Source organism: Callorhinus ursinus, unplaced genomic scaffold (genome assembly GCF_003265705.2).
Source record: "Callorhinus ursinus isolate GAN/ISIS: 27379988/994484 unplaced genomic scaffold, GSC_fseal_2.0 scaffold48, whole genome shotgun sequence".
Classification (NCBI taxonomy): Eukaryota; Metazoa; Chordata; class Mammalia; order Carnivora; family Otariidae; genus Callorhinus; species Callorhinus ursinus.
This window is the reverse complement of record NW_027397110.1, coordinates 3,025,758-3,050,242: the sequence shown is the minus strand read 5'-3', so window position 1 is coordinate 3,050,242 and position 24,485 is coordinate 3,025,758. Positions and strand designations below refer to the sequence as shown.

At 60.8% G+C, this 24,485-nt stretch overlaps 1 protein-coding gene across 1 annotated transcript in view; it reads left to right on the top strand.

Moving 5' to 3' along the window:
* Window positions 1-24,485, top strand: part of GRAMD4 (GRAM domain containing 4) — a 79,742-nt gene that overhangs the window by 7,118 nt on the left and 48,139 nt on the right. The window lies entirely within an intron of this gene.

Below are 24,485 nucleotides of genomic sequence, written 5' to 3'. Positions count from 1 at the left end.
TCCTGTCTGATTCAGTGTTAGAGCTCTTTATCCTGTTGGAGGTCTTGTTCCAGCTCTGGCCCCTATCCTGGTGGGGGGTGAGTGCGTCCCACTCTCCGGCCCTGCAGGCGGCTCCAGGCTCACCTTCCCACGTCCTGCCCCAGCGCGGCTGCTCCTCCTCCTGGAGCGTGGTGGGTTAGGACCCGGGGTTGGGTGCTGGGGTCGGGGTGCCGGGCGCACTGTCATCTGGCGGAGTGGGAGACACACTCGAGTATTCTAACCATGGGGCTCCCCGCATCGCTGACGACTTCTGTGAGTAACCATCTGTGTCCGTGTAAAGTGAAATGAGTTCATCCTGATGATACAGTCTGCTCGTTACCACGTGGATCTGGCCTCCGCCTCTCGCTGATCAATAAATTCCTATCCTGCAGTGGGAAACGGGCTCCCCGTTTGCCATCCATTTCCGTAATTGTCCCCTTCCGGTGTGCGCGCAGAGCGGGGTCACAGTTGTTACCCTGGCTGCGGGAAGCCGCTTTATGGGCCTGGACGCAGCATGCGTGTCCAGTGCCCCTCACTCTGCGGGGCCCTGGCGTGCTGTCAGAGCTCCGGCCGCAGGGGTTACGGGGCGTCACATCTCCAAGAAGGCCTGTGGCCTGCAGGGAGAGGGAAGGAGGAGAACGGGGCGGGGGGGAGCCCCACAGGGATGGGCACAGACTTGGCATCCCTTTGAAATGTGAAAGCGGGGCTGACTTTGAACACGCCGCAGAGGTCTGGCCTCAGCAGCATGAGGAGAAAGACCGCGAGCTGACTCTTCGGCTACGTCCTGGACTACGACCCCGGTGGGGCCTGGCTTCTCCCCACCTCTGAACTCACACCTGAGCAGGGGGTAGCCCTTGAAAGGAGAGCACAGGTCCGCACGCGGCTCTGTGGAGCCCAGCCGTGCCCTGAGACCAGTTTCCTTTCTGGAAAGGAGAGAAGCAAGGCTGTGTGTGGGCTTCCATTTCCGTGTGGGGTCTGTGCGGCACGTGTGGGTCCTGTTGGCAGGGAGGAGGGCTTCCGCTGGAGGCTTCGGAGCCAGGCGGGAGGCTGGGAGGCAGAGAAGGTGCCCCGAAGTTGGGGGCCTGCACACGGTCTGCAGGCCCCAGGGGCTGGGCAGGGGTTGGCACCGGGTTCCCCGGGCTGGGGAGGCCCGAGTGCAGCCACGGGTTGGGGGGGAGGTTTCTTTCTTTTTTTTTTTTAATTTTATTTATTTATTTGACAGAGAGAGACACAGCGAGAGAGAGAACACAAGCAGGGGGAGTGGGAGAGGGAGAAGCAGGCTTCCCGCGGAACAGGGAGCCCGATGCGGGGCTCGATCCCGGGACTCCAGGATCATGACCTGAGCCGAAGGCAGTCACTTAACCAACTGAGCCACCCAGGCGCCCCGGGGGGGAGGTTTCTGAAAAGGGGAGCAGCCAGCTGTCCCTGCTGAGGGAAAGTGGGGCAGGACGGTGGGAAGGACAGCGGGTGAGTTGGGCACCAAGGAGGACCGTTGCTTGGAGTGGGCGCACAGTTGGGTGGGAGTGCCGTGCCCACCATCCTGTTTGCACCGTCACAGTGCTCTGTCCCATGCAGTGGGGTCTGGCTCCGAGAGGAGCTGGTCTTGTTTTCTTGCTTTTGGGTGAGCTCCTGCCGAGGGGCCAGGGGTGTCTCCGGCCCACCCACCCGGCCCGCGTCTGGTCTCTGTGCGGGTGCTGGGAGCCCCGTCTGTTCTCGCCTGGTTGATGAGGACCTGCTCTGTGCCGGGCGCTGGGCAGCAGGGCCTGATGATGGAGCGCATGGTGGGAGGGGGACCAGGCCAGGCGGGAGGGACGACAGAGGTAGGGGCTGTGGGACAGAGCAGCCGGCCCTGCCTGGGGGTCAGGGAGGACCCCCGGAGGGGCGAGAGAAGAGACCACAGGGGCCCATTTGGCAGGACTCAGGGGGGTTAGCCTGAGGAGGAGTAAGGAGGGGCAGCAGGCCGGGCTAGGCCTCCAGCCACCACTCTGCCCTCCCCTGGACCAGCTCTGGTGGCGTGGGCACCTGCGGGGTCAGCTTCCCGAAGGTCAGCTCCTGTGCAAGGCTCCTAGAGACCCAGCCAATGTGTGCCTGTACCCCTGCCATGTCCTGGGCCCTGTCGGGGTGCTGTGGGCTGTGTGGCTGGCTGCCTGTGCCCCCCGGCTGGGCCTCCTCAGAGCTCTTGTCTCCCCGCTGTGGTCCCGTGGGCGCGGGGGGGGGGAGCTGAGGAAGCTGGTGGAACAGGCCAGGGCCTCAGTGAGCGGGGGCTCTGTGGGGCTGGGGGTGCTGTTGTCCCTGAGTGGCCCTTCCTGAGAGTGAGGCTCTTGGGACCTGACGGGGGACCAGCGTGCCACCCTCTGCCGCCTGTTTGCCTGCTCGCCTGGCTCCCCCGCTGGGTGCCCCCACCCCAGGACCTTGCTGTGCTGCACCCGCATCACTCCTGCTTTCCGGGTTGAGATTTGGGGTCTGCTAGGTCCCGTGTGACAGGCGGCTTCGGGGTGATGCTGGCCTGGCGATGGTGGCCGAGCTCTGGGGTGACTGGAATCGCTTGGGGGTCATGGCTGCCCGGCGTGGCTGCCTGGTGACCGTGGTGTGGGGTGGCCTCTGTCTGCCTGGAGGGGAGCCTGAGCTGCACCACTGGGGTGAGCGTGGCGGGACCAGTGAAGGCCGGCCTGGCCACAGTCCCCCTGCCCACAGCAGAGGCGATGGGAGCGGAGGGCTTCCCCCACTCTGAGGATGCTCCGTGGCAGAGACTGGAGGATGCGGGTCAGTGTCGGCCCCCGGCTGGGGAGCTTGGCATTTAAGATGCTGAAGCAACTTCAATAGTGAGAAACACAGACCTTTCATACCACCGAACTCAGACTCTCACTGTTAGAAGAACCAGGCTAACGAACCATCCACAGGGTTCCCACAAAACGTACACGCCAATGGGTGTGCGCTGTGGCAGTGAGGGGCGTGAACCACCTCAGGCCCTGCATCCCAGAAGCAGAACTATGAGGTTCCTGTGTGGGGTGGGGTGGAGGGGTGCCTAGCTGTCCCAAGCGACGCAGCCCACTGGCTCCAGGGGGTTGAGGCTGTGCTGTGCGCCCCTTCGAGGCCCCTCTGGGCATGTCCTGGGGGTCCTGGGCTGGCCTCAGGCCCTGTGCTGTAGCCCCTTTCTAGTTCCTTGCGGAGAAGAAAGTGTGTGGCCTGCTGCATGGGGGCAGGGGGCAGCGGTGCATGCTGCCGGGCCCTGCCCCGTCCTGCCAGATGGGTTGAGCGTATAGCGGGCATGCTGGGCACATCCCAGATCAGAAGGAAAAGGAGTACTTTGTTCAGCAGCCAGTGCTTAAGAACGCAGGGAGATGTGTGAATCACATCAGAAGTATTCCGTGAGGAAGTTAAAATAAGGTGTAAGCATCTAAGTGTGTGCGCGTGTGCACGTGCGCGCGCGTGAAAGGGGCGGTGGGCGGGTTGGTGTGGAGGAGGCGGGAAAGCGGTAGGGACCCACAGGTGCTGGATCAGAAGGTAGACCCGAAGGCGTGGGGTTCACTGGTCCCTGGAGCCCAGCCTGCCGCACAGTGGGGGCTGCAGATAAGTGATCCGGTGGCTACTGAGCGTGTTTGGGGGAGAGGAAGTAAGCTGTGAGTCAACCACCAGAAAGCCCTGGGCATCCAGGCTGGGCGGAGCTCCTGGCGGGATTGGAGTGAGGACTGGGAGGGAGGCAGGGCTGGAGGGGCCAGCCTGCTCCTGCTGCCTGTGTCCTGCCTGCCCGCCTGTGTCCCAAGGTCGAGCCCCTGCTGGGAGATCGTGGAGGCAAGGGGTCCGTGCCGGTCAGGAGGGGCGCAGACAGCTCTCAGCCACACTTAGCACCATCGCTGGCGGCGGGGGGAGGGCCTCTGGGAGATCAGTCCCAGCAGTCTGACCAGGGCAAGCACAGAAGTGGGGGTGGAATTCTCAGGACTGCCTGGCATCGCCACCCCCTCCGACGGGGGGAGCAGCAGGGGCCGCTGGGCATCTCCCCAGTGTGTGTGGAAGGCACAGCGTCCAGAGGGAGGTGGTGGGCCGCCTGGGTGCTGAGGTCTGCTAGTGTTTGTGTGAGGCAGCCCGACTGGTTCTTGGGAGAACTGGGATTCATGCTGGTGGGCCAGGCCGCATGGAGCCCAGGGAAGGGGAGCCATGGCCTCTCACCAGCCAGTTTCTCATCTTTGAAAAGCTCCATCCCGGGTCTTCCATAGCCACATAGCTCCCTGCTGCACTGGGGGAGTGGGGAGTCTTCAGATGCTCCCCTGTGGGGAAACAGGTGGCTGGAGTTCTTAAAGTGGCCCTTTCCTCTCCCTGGGGTCTTCTGTCAGGCTCCTGAGCCCCACACCGCTGTCACATGGGCTGGGCCTTTCTCATCCCAAGACGTAGGGGACAGACTGGCAGAGCCTAGATGTGGCCCAGGCCCAGCTGGTGCTGCAGTCTTTCCCTGGATCATGGCTTCGCGAGGAGGCCTGGGTCTGGTGACTGAGCCTCTCCTCTAAAGCAGAGTTCCTGCTGACCCAGGGCAGGGACCACAGGCGTCTGTCGAGCTGGGCAGGGGCTGGGTACACAGCAGGTGCTGCATCAGTGCACACGGGTGTTCGATGAGTGAGGAGTGCTCCAGGGAGGAATCCTTCTGGAGCTACAGCCCTGGTCTCGGCGTCCTTGCCCCCCCGCCCACCCCCCAGGGTCGCTGTCGTTTTTGGGAAAGCCTCTTAGGGAAGGGAGCCTTGGATGCTAGGGGCCCCACTTCACGTGGCCCAAGCATGGACGGCATGCTGGGGGGTGGTCTGAACGGGGGTTGGGGGGCCTGGGGAGGGCTGCCTGAGGGTCCCCCAGGAGAGGGTGAGCGGGTGGGTGCCACCCTCCACAACAAAGCTGGGGGGTCTTCATCGTCCCCACTTTGCAGATGAGTTCAGTGGGGGTTGGAGAGGTCCTGTAAGTGGCTAAGCCCCTCTGCTGTCCCCAGGGCCCGTGCCCTTATCTGTGTCCCACCCACTACACCTTTTGTGTCCACTTAGGGGTTTTACAGGGTTGAAATTGTCCTCTTTGCTACCCCTTATGGGCCTCATGTAGACCCTAAATTCTGCTTTTGGGGTGACTCGCCCCTTTCATGCATGTGTGCACAAAGGCCCCCCTCGCTCTGCACAGACCTCAGGCCTCCCCCCACCTCCCCAGCCTTCTCAGGGAGGCTCGGGTGTCAGATTCCTCCCCGACCCACCTAGCCAGCTCCCAACGGTCCCCCCCAACACCACCACCCGGCACTCGGTGGGTGGGAGGGGTGGTCTCTCCCGCTGGCCTGAAGGCAGGCTCGGGCAGGTGCCTGCCGCACGTGGCCGGTGAGAGCTGGAGCGGCAAGGGGCCCAATGCTGGTGCTCTCTGCGGTGACCTGCCCTTCCGGTCTGCCCCTCAGAGCCTGGGGGCGGGGCGCAGGGGGCATCTGCAGGAGGGTGCTGCTCAGGGTCTGGCGCCCTCCTGCCCTGAGCTCTGCAGGCTCAGCCAGCCCAGTGGGCGGTGCCTGGAGCAGAGGCGTGGTGGGGCGTGGTGGGGTGGGGCCACGGAGGCCTCCAGGATCTGGGCTGCCCCTCCCCCTGGAGTCCGTCACAACCTACTGCGAGGGGCAGGACCTCGCTGGGGGTGGGGCAGGAACCATAAAGGAAGGAACAGCAGGAAGGCTCCCACAGAAATGCCGCCTGATGATGGGGACAGTGATCCTGGAGGCACCCCGGGTGGCCCAGGCTTCATACCCGTGGTCTCCATCGGTAGTGGCCCCGTGGGCGAGCGGTGAGCCTGGCGCAGAGAGGTGAGGTGTCTCAGAAAAGATCACACAGCCAGAGACGTGAGGCTGGGTCATTCCAGAGGCCACTGTCAACCAGGGCCCTGCATGTCTACATTAGCCATGGTGGCCCGAACAGGCCGCGGCCCCGGCGTGTGGCTGGTGCAGCCCTGAGTGCAGGCCTTTCTGTCTGCTGGCTGTGTGTCCCCCAGGCGCTGCAGGCCACCTTGTCTTCTGGCAGAGAGCTGAGGAGGTGCTGGGGGTGGTGGGGGTGCCCGTCCGAGGAGGTGGTGCCGTCTGTGTGTGTGTGACCCAGGCCTGAGGCTGCTGCTGTGGATGCTGGGGCGGTGGGTGCTGGTTGCTCATGCGGCTTGGCAGGGTGAGGGGAGGAGGGGAAGCCTGGGCTGGAACCAAGTGTAGGCCAGCCGCTCAGGAGAGAGGGGCCAGGGCCTGGCAGGGCTAGGTCTGAAGGGAGGGAGGGAGAGCCTGCAGCGTCTGAGGACAGGAGCTGAGGTTTCTAGTTTAGAGACACGGCTGGAGAAGGCGCGGGTCCCAGAAAGGGAGCCAGGTGCCCAGAACCCACAGGCCACGAGGCAGGTAACTGTGTCCTCCCTCTTCCCAGCACATGACTGCGAAATCCCGCTCTATCTTAACGTTCTCTGATCCCAGACCTAAAAAAATTAACCTTGCCGCTGCATCAGAAAATGGACTGTTAGTTTACCAACATTTACCCAGTCCGGAGGAGGCGCGTGCTGCCAGAGTTGTACCTTTGACCCAGGTTCCACGCCCCAGAAAGGTCTGTGTCCCGCCCGCCTGCACTGTACAGTTAGCCCTGGCCCACGGAGGGATGGGAAGTATCAGGTGCCGTTGCCCATAGTTGCAGGCCCCCCAGGCGTGCAGGGAGCATCCCCGTCACTTGGCCGAGGGCATTTGGGCGTGTTTGAGGAGGTGATGCCTGTCACCCGAGTCCATCCTCCCCGGGGCCGGGTCGGGCAGTGCACTGGGACCGCGCCCCCCCCCACCAGCTGACTCACGTGACAGATCAGCTTCCTTTTTAAGTTAGGCAGGTGTGTGTTTTTAAACAATTGACTGCTTAACCGTGTGATGGAACACAGCTTGGTGAGTGTCGGCACCGAGTCCTCGCACGAAACCTCAGCCCCGGCCTCCCTTATCCCTTGCTCTCCCTCACGACCGGGTTCCTGGTCTCTCCGCATCTTTTTCCCATTCCGATTGTGATTGGATGGGGTTGGGGTGGGACCACATCTGCCACACCTGCAGGACGCCCGAATCCGAGGCAGGATTTCCATCCCTAGAGTCCCTGAATCCCGAGCCTCCCGTGTTGGGGGGGGACCCCCTGCTGCCGCTGGTCCCTCTGTGCATGGAGGCTGGGCTCTGCTGCGTGAGCTGCAGGCATCCTGGCAATCAAAGAGCCTAGTGTGACCTATTTATAAAGTATTTCAGAATCACTAACACGAGTATTTTGTCCTAAATTCTGTATAATTAGGAGATATAAACCTTACTCCGTGATTATTTTTGTGCACTAGCGTAACCTAAATGAGAACCTTCCCCGTGTAGGTTTTGTAAAAAAAAAAGAAGCCATTTTAACAAAAACATCAAAGGAATTGATTTCGTCTACACTGTTCTCTCAAAGGCTTGGAAATCGCACGTCTGCGTAAGCAACCTGGAGGCCTTGTTGACGGTTGTCCCATTTGCAGACCCTCCCATTTATACCAGCCGCAGGAAGGTAAACCTGACGGAATGTTCCCGGGGTCCTCGTGAATTCTGGCTGCTGAACCGTGGCTGGCTTCCCACCGGCCCTGCTTTTCCCCCTAAACCTCAGTTGAAGCCGGACGCTTGCCAGCAGGTGCTCTTGGCTGTGGCAGGCTTGGGGTGAGGCGTTGGGACGAGGAGGGGGATTGGTACCAGCAGCGCCCTCCCGGTGGTGCGCCCTTCGGTGGGGAGGCAGGTGTGGGGCCGAGTGTCCGTGGCAGCGTGCGTGGGGCTGGGGGGACTCATGGGCCGAGTCTTTTGCTCGCTCTGGGCTTCAGGCGTGTGGAGCCAGAGAACGCCCCGTCCTCGGGTCACAGGTGCTGCGGTCAGCGTTCGTGCAGGACCCTGTCTGTTTACTGCGTTCTTTCCAGCGTCCTAGGGAAGGGAGGGAAGCCGGGACCTCGATGACGACCCCGTGTCCCTGGTGTTCTCCCAGCCGCGAGCTCCAGCTCCCTGCACGGCGTTCGTTCCTCGTTTCCTGGCGTAGGCCTCTCTTGGGCTGACAGCACACTGTCTTGCCACTGCCCCTCATCTGCAGGGCCTGACCTCGGCCCCGGAGGGTCCCTCCTCCCTGCCCCTCTTTGTGTGATTGAATCTGGAAGGACTGGGAGGAGTGGTCTGGGTGGACTGAGAGGGTGGGAGGTGGGCAGGCGGGGTACTGAGCATTCTAAGCCAGGGCAGGCGTGAAAGCACACAGGCGTGCTGGGGGGTGCGGCCGCGCGGAGCTGGGGTGAGGGAGGTGGGTGGTGAGGAGCCTCTGTGGGGTGAGGCCCAGGGAGGGCAGGGCTTTCCAGAAGTCTCAAGTGGGGAAGTGGCCCGGGATGGGAGAGGGGCACCCGAGGCTGGGAGCAGGTAGGGGCTGGAGGTGGATGGAGGCTGGGGCCGCCCTGGAGGGGAGGGAAAGGTCGGAGCCCACCCCGTGACCCCGGGGGGGGGTGTGGGAGGGGCAGCACAGGGAGCCCTGGGGCCCGGAGGGGGCCGCCATGAGGGGAAGCATCGAGGGAAGGGGCTTCTGCACCCACTTGCGGCCTGCAGCCCGCAGACCAGGCCCAGCAGAAGGCGCCCTGCAGCCCACAGCCTCGTGCAGGGTATTGGCAGCCTCCTGGGAAGTGAGGTGCAGGGGGGAACTGAGCGCCTCGGGTTTCCAGAACAAGCGCAGAGGCGGTGTGGGAGAAGCTGGCCACTGGGACCGGGTTTCATGCAGTCGCCTGGGAGGGGGCTGCCCCTTCTGACCTCGGTGTCCTGGGCTGTGAGTCCGCCTTTATTAAGGGGTTTCCGCACCCTGGGGCCCCTCGTCTTGTAGTCCCGGGGAGGAGCTGGTTGGGCTCTGGGCAAGGGTGGCAGTGCCCCAGACGTCTGGCTGTGCTGGAGGCGCTGGGGTCCCCAAGTGGAGAACCTTGAGAGGAAAACAGGCTCCTGTGGGCATCTCAGCCCTCAGCCAGGGTCGGCCATCCCGCCCGGGGACAACAGCTGAGTCCATCCCACAGGGACCCCTTTCCTGCCTTGACACCCCTGCACCCTCCCTGTGCCCACCCCACAGCCCATGATGCTCCAGTGACCGTCCTCTAAGTCATCGAGGATCAGCGAGTCCGAGAAGCAAGTGCACAGGAACCTTCGAGCCGCGCTCCGCAGGCAGGTGCCTCCCTGTCCCACGGGGTGGGGACAGAGGGTGACGTCCACAGCGGCGAGCTGGGTCCTCCGGCTCTCCTGTCCGTACGGGTGGCACTCTTTCCTCCTCTGCCCCCTTGATGGGCTCTCCCAGGGAGCTGGAAAGGAGTGGGAGCCAGTGAGGGTCCTCGAAGTGGGTCAGCACGAGCCTGCTGTCCCGCAGAGAGGGGCCGGCCACCCCCGTGCTCTCCTCGCTCCAAGGGCTGACCCACCGTACCAGGTGGATCTACTTTATCCAGAGGCAGTTTGTGGATGGAGGTGGGATCGTTGTGTGCAGGTGAAGCGCTCCGAGGGGAGGTCAGGGCTATGTAACTGCAGGTTCCCCCTGAACTGGCGGGGAGGACGTGGGGGAGGGGCCCAGCTCCCCGCAGGGAGACCCAGGCTTGGAGTCTTACCGGTGAGGTGGCCCCAGTGAGGCCAGAGCCAGCGGTTTCCGCAGGCGTGGGTGTGCTCGGGAGGACCGATGCAGGTAGTCTTTCCTGTGGGGTCACCTGTGTGACAGGTGAGGGACTCTGACCATCTGTGTGTGGGTGGAGCCGGGCCTCCCCCGGGCAGGACAGTGTGCTGTGCTTGGTGGGGGCTGCCCACGGTCTGTCTTCTCAGTGAACCAGTTGATGGAATCTTGTTTCCTTTTGGAATTTGGGGATCAGGCCCGAACAGGTGACCTCCGTTGTCCTCTTGGGTCTTTCCTACCGTCCCCAAGGTCTCCACGTTGCAGCATCTCGAGGCTGTGGGATGGACTCAGCTGCCGTCCCCGGGCGGGATGGGAAACCACCCTTCTGGCTGTGCCAACCTGTCAGTCTGGTTAAGCCAGGTCTCCACGCCTGCTTTCGGTGCGTCCTGCCCTCCCCTGGGAATCCACAGCCAGACCTTCAGACCCCTTGGCTGGGACGAGCGCGGGGAGGTGGCTCCGGCGGGATCGCAGAGCTGGGTGCCGGCCGCCAGGCCAGGTGTGGACACACGGTGCGGTCCAGGCCGCGGCAGAGACCGCGTGCTGGGTCCCTGGAGCCCTGCGGCCTGTGGGGATGAGATGATGTGGTGAGCTGGGGCCGTCCTTGGGTCCAGGGGACTTGCTGAGTGACGTCTGCCTCATGGTTTAGGTGACGTGCCCGCAATGTTTCCGTGAGGACAGAAACAGGGTGGTGGCATCTTTGAGGGCAGGTTTGCATGGAATGTGGGTTTGTATAGGTCCTCTGTTCGCACACGTTCGTTTCTCGGTGCAGAAGGTGGCATGTTCTGATTAGTTGCGTTGGTTTTTTTAGCCGGTTAAGGATTTGGCGTTGGGCCTTTTTTGGGTCCAACTTTGATGAAACTTTGAGCGAGATGCTTGGGCCTTTTCTGCTCTGGTAAGTGGAACACCTGTGTGCTCCGGACTCACGCAGTCCTGTTACCAAAAAGGCATCGATTTGCCTGCTGAGCTGCACTCCGAGTGTGGGGGGTCGGGAGACGGGCTGCTGAGGCCTGAGAACCACAGAGGCCGTGTGCACGGGGCTGCAGAGGCACGGTGGGTAGGTGCGTGCATGCACACTCTGATGTGGCAGCCCAGGTGCCCCGGGGTGGGGTGTGCACGAACTGAGAGACACCTGTGGACAAGGACATAAGGAGAGCTTCCTGGAGCAGGAAGCTTCTGTGGCCCCTGAAAGGTGCATGGTACCCAGAGACAGGGAGGGTGTGTGTAAGCAGAGGGGTGGCGAAATGGGGGTGTGCTTGGGGACCTCCTCTTGCCTGAGCAAGAGGTGGAAGTGGAGAAGGAGGGAGGTGTAGCCGCTGGCCTGGCTGGGCACAGGGGCTTTGCCTCACCCCTGCTTCCCGGCTCTGTGCCATGTCTCCTTACCTGTCAGGTGAGGGCGCTCTGCCCTGCCCCTCTGAGGTTCCTCTTGCACACGTGGTGACCCAGAGCAGGCAGCGCTCAGGCCCTGCCCCCCGCCCCTGCCAGGCCTGCGGCCCAGCCTGCCTGCTGCACACCTGCCCGAGGACCACTCTGGTTGTGTCTGTGGACACAGCTCCCAGCCGGGGCCCAGCTGCCACCCCCAAGGCCTAGACCGGGGTCAGGGGGAGTCGTGGGCCCACTGGCCTGGCCCCGTACCCCTTCTCCAGAATCACTGGGGTAGGCTGCCTGGTCTCAGAGTTGATCTCAGGACCCCTTTATATCTTTAGTTCATGAGATCACCAGAGGGCCCTTATGTGTGTGGGTTGTCCCTGTTGCTCTTTACCGGATTAGAAAGTTAAACTGAGACATTTAAAAATATTTATTAATTTATCAAAAACTGCCAACCATAAACCCATTACGTATTCACATAAGGAGCATATTTTATTTTTTAAAAATCATTCCCTGCACCTCCCTCCCCAGATAAAAAAGAAATGAGTGAAGGGAGCGTTGCCCGCTTTGCAGGCCGCCGCAGGTGGGCTGTGGTCGCACACAGCTGGGGTGCTGGGTCCTGTCCCGGCCGCCGTGGCGTGAGAGCAAGCATGGGAAAGCAAACGAGCCTTAGTTTTGACCTTGTGGGTCCCCCAGAAGGGGTTCCTGGCCCACACTATGAGAGCCGCCGGTTTGGCCTTGGGAGAGATTTCCCTGAAGTGGTGAATGAAGGTCCTTTTTCCCATTTTTTCTGCTTTATTTAAAATCCTTCTTATCAAAAAAAAAATCTTATCTTTTATTTAAAACGTTTAATTTTAAAACGTTTGCTACGGAATAGTCAACACATTCAGGATTCAAAAGGGGTTGAAGCTTAGGATGGGTCTCCAGTGCCTCCTCCCCCTCCCTCCCTCCCTCCTCCCCTTCCCCCTCCCTACTTCCTCCTCTCTAGTCCTCCGTGGCTGCTGGCTTGCACACACTGGCAGGTAGCAGTCAGCCCAGGTTGCGAGGTCTCCAGCAGGGTGGGGGGTGGGGGGGTCCTCGCTTCTTGTTCAGACTGTGGGGGCTCTCATGTGTGACTGTCGCCCATGGGTGGACATGAGGGTGCACCCAGCCTCTTTTTGCTATTACAAAAACAACATGGCCGTGAAATGACCTTGCCTATACATCATTTTGCAAGCGTGAGAGGTTCCTGGAAATGAAATAGTACCGTTACTGGATGTTGCAGAATGGCCCTGGGCGCCGCTCTCCAAGCAGGGGACCCTTTCTCCTTGTCGTCGCGCCCACGTGCTGCGCGTCTGCCGGTCTGCTAGGGAAAGGGGCTCTCAGTGTAATTTCAATTTGTATTTCTGTCTTTATTAAGTGAAGATTAATTGTCTTTCCATATGTTTAAGAACTGTTTGCCTTTTTTGGGAGCTGTCTGCATCTTTTGCCCATTTTTCTACTGGGCTGTTTATGAACGTCGGACAGATTAATCCTTTGTAGTCTGTGCTGAACATTTTCTCCTAGATTATCATTTGTTTGACTACTGATGGAGGTTTTTTACCTTGCAAAAATTTGTTTTGAAAGTAATCTGTGTTCTTACCATGCTTCATGTCTTGCTTGGAAAGGCCCAGTCTGGTCTGAGGTCTTGGACCCTCCCATGTGGCCCCCAGGCTACTTCCAGTGTCTTTTGGGAAGGTGTGAGGTGTGGCTTCAACCTTACCTTTTTCCGCACAACTAACCAGATATCAGTGTGTCTCTTCCCCTCTGCTGTGAAATGCCACTTTGATCCCGACGGGGGCTGGGTCTGCTTCTGTACATTCTAGTTTGTTCCGTGGCCCTGCTCTCTGTTCACGCGCCATCCCCACGTCTGCAGAATGGCTTGTAGCTGCACCATGTTCTGCTACGTGATAGGGCTCGTCACCCCTCATCACTTTTGCTGTCCAGAATTTTCCAGGTTATTCGGCTTGTTTGTTTTTCCCTATAAACCTTAGACTTAGCTTGTTTTGCTTTCTCTAAAATCATTTTCTATATTTTTTTAGGGGAATCACATTGGGTTTATAGATTATTTTAGAGAGTTTTGCTCAGGCTGTCTCTCCTTGTGTATATGTAACCATGATGAGATATACACAACATGGTGTGTATAATATGTTTTGGAAATGTGATAAAAGCTGTATGACGTAAAACCATCGTAAGCGTTGTTGAGTATGCAGGTTGGTGGTATTAGGTACATTTACGTTGTGTGAGCCCATCATACCATCGTCTCCAGAGCTCTGTCTTCTTCCCCAACTGAAACTCTGTCCCCCTCCTCCCGCCCCTGGTGCCCACCATGGGCTTTCTGTCTCTGTGGATGTGACCCTCCTGGGGACCATCGAAGTGGAATCATGCGGAATTGGCCCCTTTGTGACTGGCTTCTTTCACGGGGCACAGCGTACTCCAGGTTCACCCGTGTTGTAGCCCCAGTCAGAATTCCCGACGTTCTTGACGCTGAATGATACGCCGTTGTATGCGAGGACCACATTTTGTTTGTCCGTCCATCCATCCATCCCTCTTTGAGCCCCAGGTGTCGGTACTTTGGGTGTATCCCCAGAAGCGGGGTTGCTGGGTCCTCTGGTAGCCCTGTGTTTATTTTCTGGCCGTGGGTGCTGGAAATTGGGCCGAGTGTTTCCTTGGGAATCTGGCAAATGGACTGCTCTGAGCCAGGCTGCCCTCGTTCCCCAGGCAGGTCCGTGAGCCGTCCTAGGGGAGGGGGGCAGTGCAGGAGTGACGGGGACCTTACAGTGGCCTGGACACCATCTTCCACCCAGTCATGGCTGCAAGTCCCTCTGAACCTCAACGCCCTCCTCTCTGTAGAAGGCAGGACCCCAGAGTCCCAGCAGCTGATGTTTACGGAGTCCTTCGTGCTGGCCTGGCCCAGAGACAGGTGTGCAGGAGCCAGGGCTTCAGCCTCCCAGAGGCGGGCAGGCGGGGATTGGATGGGGGGGGGGGGGACGGGGAGGTGTGAAGCCCGTGGGCCATGTCAGTGTGGCTCTCCGTGCAGCTGCTGCAGGTGGGCCTCCCCGGGCGCGCCCCCAGAGTGGACCAAGCCCCTGCCTGGCCTCCACTGCTTCCCACGGCCCTACCAGTTCCTCTGCCCGTCTTGCTGTGAGGCTCCGTGCTGCTCCCTTTCCCTGGGGTGTCTCCCTCTGCAGCCCGCGGCTGGCTCCTGCAGCTCAGAGTGGTCTGCCCTGGCCCGTGGCCCCCTGTCCCCCAATCACCTGGCTCCTCCTCTCCGTGGTTAGGAAGCGCCTGGGCCGTCAGTGTGCCTCCTCTGCATTCCCGCACTGCGTCTGGTACATAGTAGGTGCTCATTAAACACCCGTTGACCGGATCGCTTGTCACTGTGACTCCTGAGGGTGCGGCGCACGAGTCGCACCCCTGCCTCCGTAGCCTCTGCCCCATGACCCCTGCTGTACAGTGAGGGTGTGCAGCCCGAGTCCCCACGGCCATGTGCTGGAGCCGATGTGTAGATGGCTCGTTCCGCCTGCAGAGCCCACCTGCCGCCAGGCCAGCCAGGACGGCCCGAGTGAAGACCAGACTGTGCGGCGGCCACATTGGAGGTCAGTGGTTACCCGGGTGGCAGATGCAAAGACAACTTTGAGGGTGTTCCGGGTTTGTTTGTTTGTTTTAGTTTCTCTTTTCTTTTACGCTGGATGTGAGTTTTGTAGCAGAGGCCCATGGAGGGAGGGCTGCCGAGCGCCGTCCAGCCGGCCCCTCTGCTGTCACGCCTTGTCCCGGCTTGGGTTGTGTTCCTTTCTTGGCCTGCTGAGCAGGAAATGTGGGTTCCACCTCCTCCTCGTTGTGTGTTGTTTTAAACACGGAAAACCTTTGTGGCCTGTGATGCTTGACACCCAGCGGAGGGCCTGTAAATATCCTGGGGCCTGGCCTGGGGTGGGGAGAGGCCTGGCAGGGGAGCCCTGGGCCTGGGCTGGGCTGAGATAAAACAGAAACAAAGTGGCCTCCGGGCAGGTGGTTTGGCGGCACACAGGAGCTCTTTTCACCTAAGGGGCTGTTTAAAGCTGTGGGCTTACCTGGTGCTGGATTTGCCCGGGGTCCCGGAAGGTCTTTAAAATGCACCTCACCCACCCATTCCTTGACTGGCTGCCGGGAGCAGGTGACGGCCAGGTGACAGCCAGGTGACCGGGTTGTGTTGGGTCTGGGGTGATTGAGCTGAGTGGCTCTGGGGAGGGGGGCAGTGCTCAGCCACGGAACGTAGATTGGGGTGTTCCAGTCAAGGGGTGGGGCCCGGGGCTGGCTCCTGGTGTCATGAGGGCTTTTTCATTGTGCTCTTTGTCCCTGCAGAGCAGGGGACACTACCCTGAATGAGAGCCAAAGGGTGGCCCTTGGGGGTGGGCAGTGCCTTCCACCCGTGGCTATTCACAGCTCCTCTCCTTCCAGCTTCCCTGCCTCAGATGGGATATGAGGGATGTGGGGAGAAGCCCCTGGCCCACGACTCAGGTGGACGGAGACGGGTCGGTTTCCCTCACCGAGATCCTTCTGGCCCCCAGGGAGCCTAGAGACTGTCCAGGCCGCCCCACCCTCGCCATGGAGAGCACCTTGCCCCTCACCCCTTTCCTTAAGAAGACTGGATGGGGGTGAGGTCCACGCACAAGCGTGTGATGCTCAGGCCACTGGCATTGGGACCCCGGTGCTTAGCGAGGGCCCAGGTTCCCTGTTAGTGGGCCAGTTAAGTACTGTGACCTTTCTGAGAGCTCTTGTTCGGCTAGGCATCTGTTGCTGTAAGACCAGGGGCTGTAGAGCATGGCACACGGGCCAAACCTAGCACATTGCCACCTGCTTTTGTAAATACTGTTTTATTTGCCCACAGCCACACCCATTTTGTGGTACAGCAGAGCTGAGAAGTTAGGACGGGCCGTGTGGCCCGCCAAGCCCGACATTTCCGACGTGGCCCCTTGCAGAACAGGCTTGCCCGGCCCGGCGCCTCGCCTGTTGCAGTGTCATAATGGTGCAGTGCCTTTGGAGAGCAGCCTGTTTTCAGACAGCTGCGAGCCACGCCCCTTTCTGCTTTCAGGAACTTGGGCCAGGGCCATGGCACGAAGTCATGCCTAGTGCCCGGAATTTGGAAGGTGCTTCCTACCAGCTGTCTCATTGGCTGGATCTTCTCAGGTCCTTGTTGTAAAGAGTGATGGAGAGTGAAATGAATTTGTGTGCGTTTCTAGTAGCTTATTCTGTTTGCTAACGTGACACAGAGGTTTTTGTCTACCTGCTCCTAAACGTTAGATTTTCTTGTTAGCTTTGTTTTGTTTAAATAAACATCAGTGTGGCCGCTCTGCCAGGCTCACTACTCAATATGCTAGGCAGAGGGGCCTGGGAGCTGTCATACAGTGAGGGATGTATTAATAGAGGCATGTGCTAGGGAGGGTGGGATGGCTGGGTCTGATGGGGTTAGGGCAACCACGGGCTCTGGAGTCCAGTGATGTTGGCTTCTGTTTCTGATGTGCCACTTCTCTCTTATGCTGCTTCCCCAAGCCTCAGTTTCCCTTTCTGTCATTTGGTTTAACAGCATTGTGACCAGGACATAGGACACCTGGGATGCGGGAGCTTGTCACTCTTGCCTGCGATTTGGGGCCCTGCACAGGTTTTGGGGTGCACAGGAGGCCTGGGGATAGTGAAAGCACAGTGCTGGGGGTTTGTCCTCCCCTGTGTTGGGGCCTGGTGAGCACTCCAGAGCAGGTGCTCCCAGCCCCCGCCTGGGGTTTCCTCTCCAAGTGTGTGTCTGTGCTGAGGCCCAAGGGCCTGGAGACAAGTCCTCAGGTGGGCCGGGCTCACACCTGTGACAGGTACTGCTCTTTTTTAATGCCACTTCAAGGACCAGGAGGGCTGGGCTTGGCCTGGCTGGCCTGCTTCTGTAGAACTCACTGTTGATCCTTGGGGCTGGTCTCCAGCTGGGGGTCAAAGGGCACGGGCCTGGTTTGTGCAGGGCAGGTGGCAGGGCTGAACCTTGGTGCTGGAGTGCTGGCCGGGGGGGTGCTGTGTCCTCTCCGAATCGGCTGCCTGCCCCCCCCCCCCCCCCCACCCGGGGTCTGGTCTGAACCCTCCCTTGGTGTTTTGGGCACTATGGCCCTTGCTTCCCACTGCCTGCAGGCTCCGCTCACCCGCTGGCCCTTCCTTTCCCGCCTGTGGAGGGTTTGGAAGCTGCTGATGGCTGGGAGGGGGGCGGGGGTCTCAGGTGTCCTGGACCCCCTTACTGTGGCTTCCCCCATCTGTCAAGCAGTGATGTCACCACCGCGCCCCAGGTAAAGTGACAGCGTGCAGGGAGAGTGACATTTGTTGAATGTGGTTTTGGAAAGCAGGATCTGGGGTTTTGCTCTCATTGTTGTTGCTCGCCAGGTGATGACCGTAGGGTCATTCCATGCACAGCTGAATGAGGGGCTACCGTCAACATGCTCTCAGAACCAGAGACCGGGCACAGGGAAGGGTGTGTGACCCACACAAGGTCACACAACGTGGCAGGTAGTGTCTTGCTCTGGGCGCTCAGGGCCACTGCACTCCGCCTGGATGGTGAGGAGAGGTGGCTGGGGTCTGAGCTCAGCACACAGTCCGCTCCCAGTGGGTTCTCCGGTGGGAATTGCCCCGGACAGGCGCGTGTCCCCTGACTGCGCCCCCTCAGCTGTGGTTGTTGCGTGGACCATCGTGCTGCAGGACGCCCGCGTGGGGCTGACCTCACGGACGGTGCGAGCCGCTTGGCTGGGTGGGGGCGGGTGGTCACTCGGTGGCTGGGAACGCCTCAGACAGCAGGAATGTCCCTGGCGGGGGCCCGGGACTCCGGGGGGCGGGAGAATCTTGGCACTTCCTCTGGGGACCTGAGGGGCTGGGGCGGTGAGGACGGTGGGCGGGGTGCAGGCCCAGTGACCACGCTGTCTGGGTCCCACCTCCCAGGGCTGTCTTTGCTCCCTTTGGCCCCCTCAGGGGCTTGAATTTTGCATTTTGACCTTGGCTCCTGTTTCAGGCCTCTGTCCCTGAGCCCTGCGGGGGGAAGAAGGGGGAGTGGGAGCGCTGGGCTCCCAGGTGTTTCCTGCGGCTGCGCAGTGTGAGGGGAGGGAGCAGGGCCGGTGTCCTGGAACCAGCTCGTACCAGCTCACGGGCACTGCTAACATTGGCAGGGATTTGGGGAGCTGGCCAGTAATAAAAATGAAAGTCTGTAAACTTACAGTTAGGTGAAGTCGCAGCAAAGGCATTCACTGGAAAGCCCTCCCTTCTGAATTACGTCACTACTTTTATGATCCCGAGGTGGCTTGCGTCTGTTGTGTCTGGAAGGTGGAAATCCTGGGTCACGGCGGCCACTGCGTCGGCCCCAATCACGCGCCCACGCCTGCACGTCTCTTTGGTGGCTTGAGAATGGCCATGGTGGGAGCAGCCACGCCACAGAAACGGGCAGATGCTACGAATCGGGGCTTCGCTTCTCTTTTTGTTGATTATCTTGGCTTAATCCAGCGATGGAAAAGCCACGTGTGGGACGTGTGGAGGCCACTCACCGTGAGGGGCACAGAAAAGCCGAGGCAACGCTCCTCCACTCTCAGCTGCCCTGCCCTTCGGCAGGGGCGTCCCCCGTCCGCGACCAGCGCGGGGCTCTGATGCGTGCCTCCCACGTGCACCTTGTCTTGTTCACGGAACAGAATGTCGGCCGGTGTTCCTGCCTGCGCCGTACTCGTCTTCCGTTAGGATCGTGCTGGACGAGGGAGGGGGGTGCTCAGGAGAAGTCAGAACATCTGTGAGCCGCACCGGCCGCTCGGCTTTCCCCCGAAGTGTGCTGCACGTCTTCCTGGTGTTTGTGAGCGTGTGCGTGCGGCTGTATATCTGTGCGGTTTGCAGTCGCCGTCCCACCTACGTCTCTGCACACGGGTCCCCGGGGCCGCTCCCTGTGCGGTCATGAGCTCTCCGGTCCGGGGGCGTGATCCCAGGTCACAGAAAAGGGGGTGGCAGCTCACACCGGGCCCTCCCAGCTCTCCCACTCTAATCTGACTTTCCAGGGCCACCCGGACCGTCGGTCAGAGTCACTGAGCTCGTGGGACCTGGGCCTTCATTATCCTCCCTGGCTCACTGCACTGGGGGCTTTGGCTTGACCTTTGTGGGACAGACAGCCCCTGAAGATCCTTGTCCACGGGAAGAAATTCAAGCCTTCCCCCCCCCCCCCCCCCAGAGAAACACCCCAGGTTGTTGAAAACTTGGCGTTAAGTTTTCCACAAGTGTTTATGGATTTAGGGACTGCAAACCCCAGCAGGGCTCCTGAGCAAAGTCCGTGGATGGCCCTTTGCTCTGAGGGCTCTCTGGGAGGACAGCCCTTTGCAGCTGTGGCTGGGTGGCCTGGAGCCGGTGTAGGGCCCAGGATTTCCTGCTGCTCCACCGCTCAGCATGGCCCCGCCTTTATGCATCATTCCTTCGTTGGCCGGAGGAGGGTTTGTGACCCCAGCATGGGCCAGGCCTACTGGGGCATCACCTGAAGAGCCACGGCTGCCTCCGCCCTTGGGGCCCGTGTTCTTACAGCATGGGGCTGGGGGCCCAAATCCCAAACAAGGGAGTTAGCTGGAAGTTCCAGGAATGGCTTTCAAGGTGGGGTACTTGGAGAAAAAGGCTCCGGGATGGGAGACACCCCAGAACCAGAGGTGCTGGGCCCCACGGTAGGAGCATACGCGGTGACCAGAGGACCCCCAGGGACTGGACAGGGGAAGCGCTGGGAGGTCTGGTTTCCTGCCACATGGAGAAGGGGCTCCATGAAGTGCTGCGGGCCCCTCCGCCCCAGGCCCAGCTGGGCAGGAGGGTGGGGTCAGGGTGGAGAGGCAGACCGGTGTGGGGCCTGGTTCGGAGAGGGTGGTCGTGCTTGCTGCGGGTGGCCGTGGAGTGATCCTGTGATTGAGGGCTCCTTCAAGGGCTGTGGCTTGAGCAGCTGGTGGATACACATGCCATCCAGCGGGAGGGCGCACTGAGACTCCAGCTCCGCGCTAAGCCAGGCAGAACCAAGCTACCAATGAGATGTCCAGCCGGCCGGAGCAGAACTCCCAGGGAAGCCAGCAGGTGCTAGGTCGGGAGCAGGACATCTGGGTGTGGATGCTGGGAGCATTTGGGGTCCTGCTGCCTGTGCCAAGTCTGGCAGGACTGAGCTGTGAATCTGGGGTGAGAGAAGTGGATCCCACACAAGCCTTGTGTTTGGGGAAACCTGGGGGTCAGCCGCTGTCAGCCATGTCTTGAGCCTGGCATGGGGTTGGGGACAGGGTCCATGGTCTCCAGTGTCAGACTGCTCCCAGGGGGTGCCCAGCACGGAGCCCCGCAGGGCTGGATGGGAGTTGCGTGTGCACTGGGGTTCTGGGGGCAAGGCCTTTGGGGCGTTGGTTAGGACACCCGAGTCTGCGCCTCCTCCCCGTCCCTCCTGTTGGCCCTGCAGAGCCTCAGAGTCTGTAGCTGACTGCGGGGTCCAGGGCTGTCTTCCCGGAGGATGGAGAGGACCTGGCCGTCTCTGGGACTGGCCTGGGGGGAGGGGGGAGGCGCGCCGTTCTCAGTGTCTGTGACTCCCCAGGAAGAAGGTTAGGACGGGACGGCATCCTGTGGGAAAGTGGACACTGTTTGTCCTCAGATCAGCAGGAGAGCCGTAGATATCGGGAGATGAAGCCAGGCCGGGGAGTGGTGTGCGCTGCGGGTCGAGGCAGATTGGCTGGGGCGCTGCAAGAGCTGGAGACCAGGAACCACTCTTTTAAAAAATCTTGGCTGGGAAGGGAGATAAAGCCCTTTGTGGTTTCCAAGTCCAGTTTCCCTAGACACTGCTGCCTTTGTGTGTCCAGAAGCCATTCAGTGGGTTTCCAGAGCAGCGTGCTTTGTGTCCCCAGGCCAGCTCTGCTGGACTCAGTCCTGCGTGCAGGGGACGCGGAGCCTGGCGGGTGCTGCCTGGAGCCAGGCGAGCCCCTGCACCCCGTGCCACAGCACCAGGTGCCCCCATCGCACATGGTCCCCTTGAGTCCTTGCAGAATGCCCTGGCTCTGAGCAGGGATCTGGAATAGCCACGGCCAGGGGGCCTTTCCCCGAGCGTCTGCTTCCACGTGGAGGTACGGGGAGGGGGTTCCCTCCGACAGCGGCAGGGCCGGCTGGTGGCAGATCGCGCTGAGCAGCTGGTTCCCCTTGGGGTGGGGGGCTTACGGGAGCTGCCCTGAGCCGCCTGGGCTGGGCCTCTGGGTGCTTGTGGAGGGCATCTGAGGAGGTAGGGTTGGGGAGTGGGGGGCTGGTGGGGCCCAGGGGACACATGGCAGCCGCAACCAGAATGCAAGGTGAAGGTAGGATTTGTCGAGAGGGCACCCACTGGACATGGGCTCCGCATGGGAAGCTTTGCTCTGGGTTGCACTTGGTGTCCGAGATCCGGTCTCTTCTGTGTCTGAGACAATGGTCCGTACTGCCCTCCATCTCCATCTGACAGATGGGGGATGAACCTCCCCAAATTCCCGTCCACCCAGATTTTGTGAACGTGACCTTACTTGGAACAGAGACTTTGCAGATGTAATCAAGATGTGGTAGTTCTGTTGTAGGATGCGCCACACCCGGCCCAGCGCAGGGGTGCAGCATGGCTCCCCTCGCAGCCTGGACCCATCCTCAGGTAGGGTGGGTGGGGAGTCCTGGTGTCTGGTCCTGAGCTGACAGCGGCGTGGATGGTTCATCCTTTTGAGGGGCCCAGGGAGCCTGGGGCAGCAGGGGGGACAGGGACGGGCTGGGCCTCTGGGAGCCCCTCGCTCTGGTGGGCTGTGTCTGGACCCCCCCCACCGCAGGCTGACGTGAGTAGCCGGCAGGAGGAGTCCAGGGTTGGGGTGAGCTGGTGGCTGGAGGGACGCGCCCCTGGCTCACCGAGGCGTGCATTGCGTTCTGATGGTGCAGGGCTGGACACTTGGTGCTTTGTCCCCTATCCTGCCGCTGCCACCTCATTGGCTTGCTGGAGCTGAACTGGGAAGGAAGGCAGCCCCAGCTCCAGGGCCTGTAGAGAATCCCAGACGGTGAGAACCCACCCAGCCAGGGCCTTGCAGGAGGTGCAGAGCTTGGCTGGTGTGAGGCCAGCCCTGAGCCCTTTGCTCTGGGCACAAGTCAGCTAGGTGTCCCCGCTCCCGAGCCGTGGTCCCTGCCTGGCCCACCCCCTCCACCCCACGTTCCTCTGATGCCGGATGCCAAGGAATCCCTTGGGTCTTTTTGGAAATGAAAGGAAATAGGTTTTATGTTGCTGTACTTCCCGTACCCAGGTTTTTATTTTCGTAGTTTAAAAAAGCAGTAGGAACGCATTATAGGACATCTGGAGAGAGTTTTACAAACCACCCCATGCGGGGGCCTGTGTCACCTTTGGTCTTTCTGGATACCTGTTTGCCATCATGGTGCGTGGGGCGGCAGCCTTTGTCACTCGGGGCCGGGGTCCTGTGTGAGTCCACGTGATGCTCAGCATGCCGTGCCTGCCCGTATAGGGGTGGCCGGCTCGTGTGCCGTGCTGCTGGGTCCCATCCCGCCGTGGGGGTGACACACTCCCCACGTGCTGGGTTCGCGCTCAAGAGGCAGAATCGCCGGCTCCGAGGGCGTCTGCGTTCACGGTTCCCGCTGCCTTCTGCCATGCGGACTGGCTTGTATTTCCTTTTTAGGGAAGTTGGAGGTTTGTGCTTGAGTGGTGGGTAGATTTCCTCTGGCTGCGAATTCCTGTGCTCAGGGAATTCGCCTACCTGTGCCCTGGCGTCCTGTAGCTTTTGCCCACTACTGGAGCGGTCTCAGAGCGAAGAGAGTCCTTCATGGACCACATTGGCCACACCCTGGTGGCGCTGCATTTGTTTTTAATAAGTGGGAGTTTGGGGCACCTGGGTGGCTCCGTTGGTTGAGCGTCTGCCTTTGGCTCAGGCCATGGGGGTCCTGGGATTGAGACCTGCATCGGGCTCCCTGCTCAGCCGGGAGCCTGCTTCTCCCTCTCCCTCCACCCCTCCCCCTTGCTCATGCGCATGCTCTCTCTCTCCTCTCAAATAAATAAATAAGTCTATAAAAAAACAAGTGGAAGTTTGCTTCTGTCCACTTGACTGTTACTCTTTCATGCTGTGATTATTTTTGTCATTTCTCTTAAACAGACTGTTACCCCGCTCTGGGGACTTGGTCAGCACAAAGTTCTCTTTTCTTTAGGTGTCTTTTCTTTTCTTTTTTTTTTTCTTTTTAAGTTTTCTTACCCGTTTCATCTATGTGGAGCTCACAGCAGCTGTTTTTCCAGGTGGCCGGCCCGCACCCCCGCGCACATGCAAGCAGCCTGCTGCCCTGGCCCCCCACCGCCCCCCACGGCTGCCCACGGCCACCCTGGCCTCCCTGAGGCTACCCCGGCCCCTCACAGCCCCCCAAGACTGCCCATGGCCCACCACAGCCCTGCACGGCCACCCCAGCCCTCCCCCCCGAGGCCACCCCGGCCCCCCACAGCCCCCCTCGGCATCATGCACTTCTGGGCTTTCCTGGGTCTTGGGGGCATTGGGCGTTGGGTGTCCTGTCGTATTTGCCACCAGGGCTACACCGGGCCACCCTGTAGTGCTTCAAGCGAGCTCGGAGAAGCACCTGCCCCGGGAGCCCCTGCAGCTCCTTCCTCCACGTGCCACACACCCTTCTGTTCTCGTAGACCAGAGCGAGTTCTGGTCCATCTGGCTGGAGACCTAGGAGTCCCACTGTTGGCATCACTGCTCGGGGCAGGAAAACTTGCTGAGGGGGACGGAGGTGGGGGGCCCCCCACCTTACAGGGTGGGGCAGACACCCTGCGCCGTGATTTAAGAGTCCTTTGAGAGTTTTTGTGACTGCACAGTCCCAAACAGGAAGTACTTTTCCCTGATTTTGTGGTTTTCCCTGAGACATCCCAACTGGGACAGTTAGGGCCAAGTTGACGGATTCCATCCTGCGCAGCCCCCTCCCTGCCTTGCGTGGAGATGCTCGTGTGTTTACTGGGGCCAGTGTCAGGCTCCTGGTGTGCGTCATCTGGAGCGCCCAGAACACTGGCCTTACGGGTGGTGGTCCTTCAGAGGCGGAAGCCGAGGCCAGGAAAAAGGTGGTAAGCAGCAGAGCAGGCTTTGAGCCCTGTTGTGTCCGGAGTCCCCACCCTCCTGCAGGGACCCAGGGCCACCTGTAGAAGTTGGGGGGCTGGGGCTTGTGGGAGACCCCGACTTGCAGCCCTAGGCCCAGGGGCTATGTGCCTGGGGCTCTGGGTGCGGTTTGTGGCTTCCGCTGTAGACTGCGGAGTGAGGTTGGCTGGACGTGCAGACGAGCCACTCATACTCTGCCCCGGGGCTTAGGGGGGTCGGCTGGCCTCTCCTGGCCAGGCTAGTGCGGAGATACGGGGCACCTCACTCCATGTCCGTCTCTGAGCACTTTGGGGGGGTCGGCTGGCCT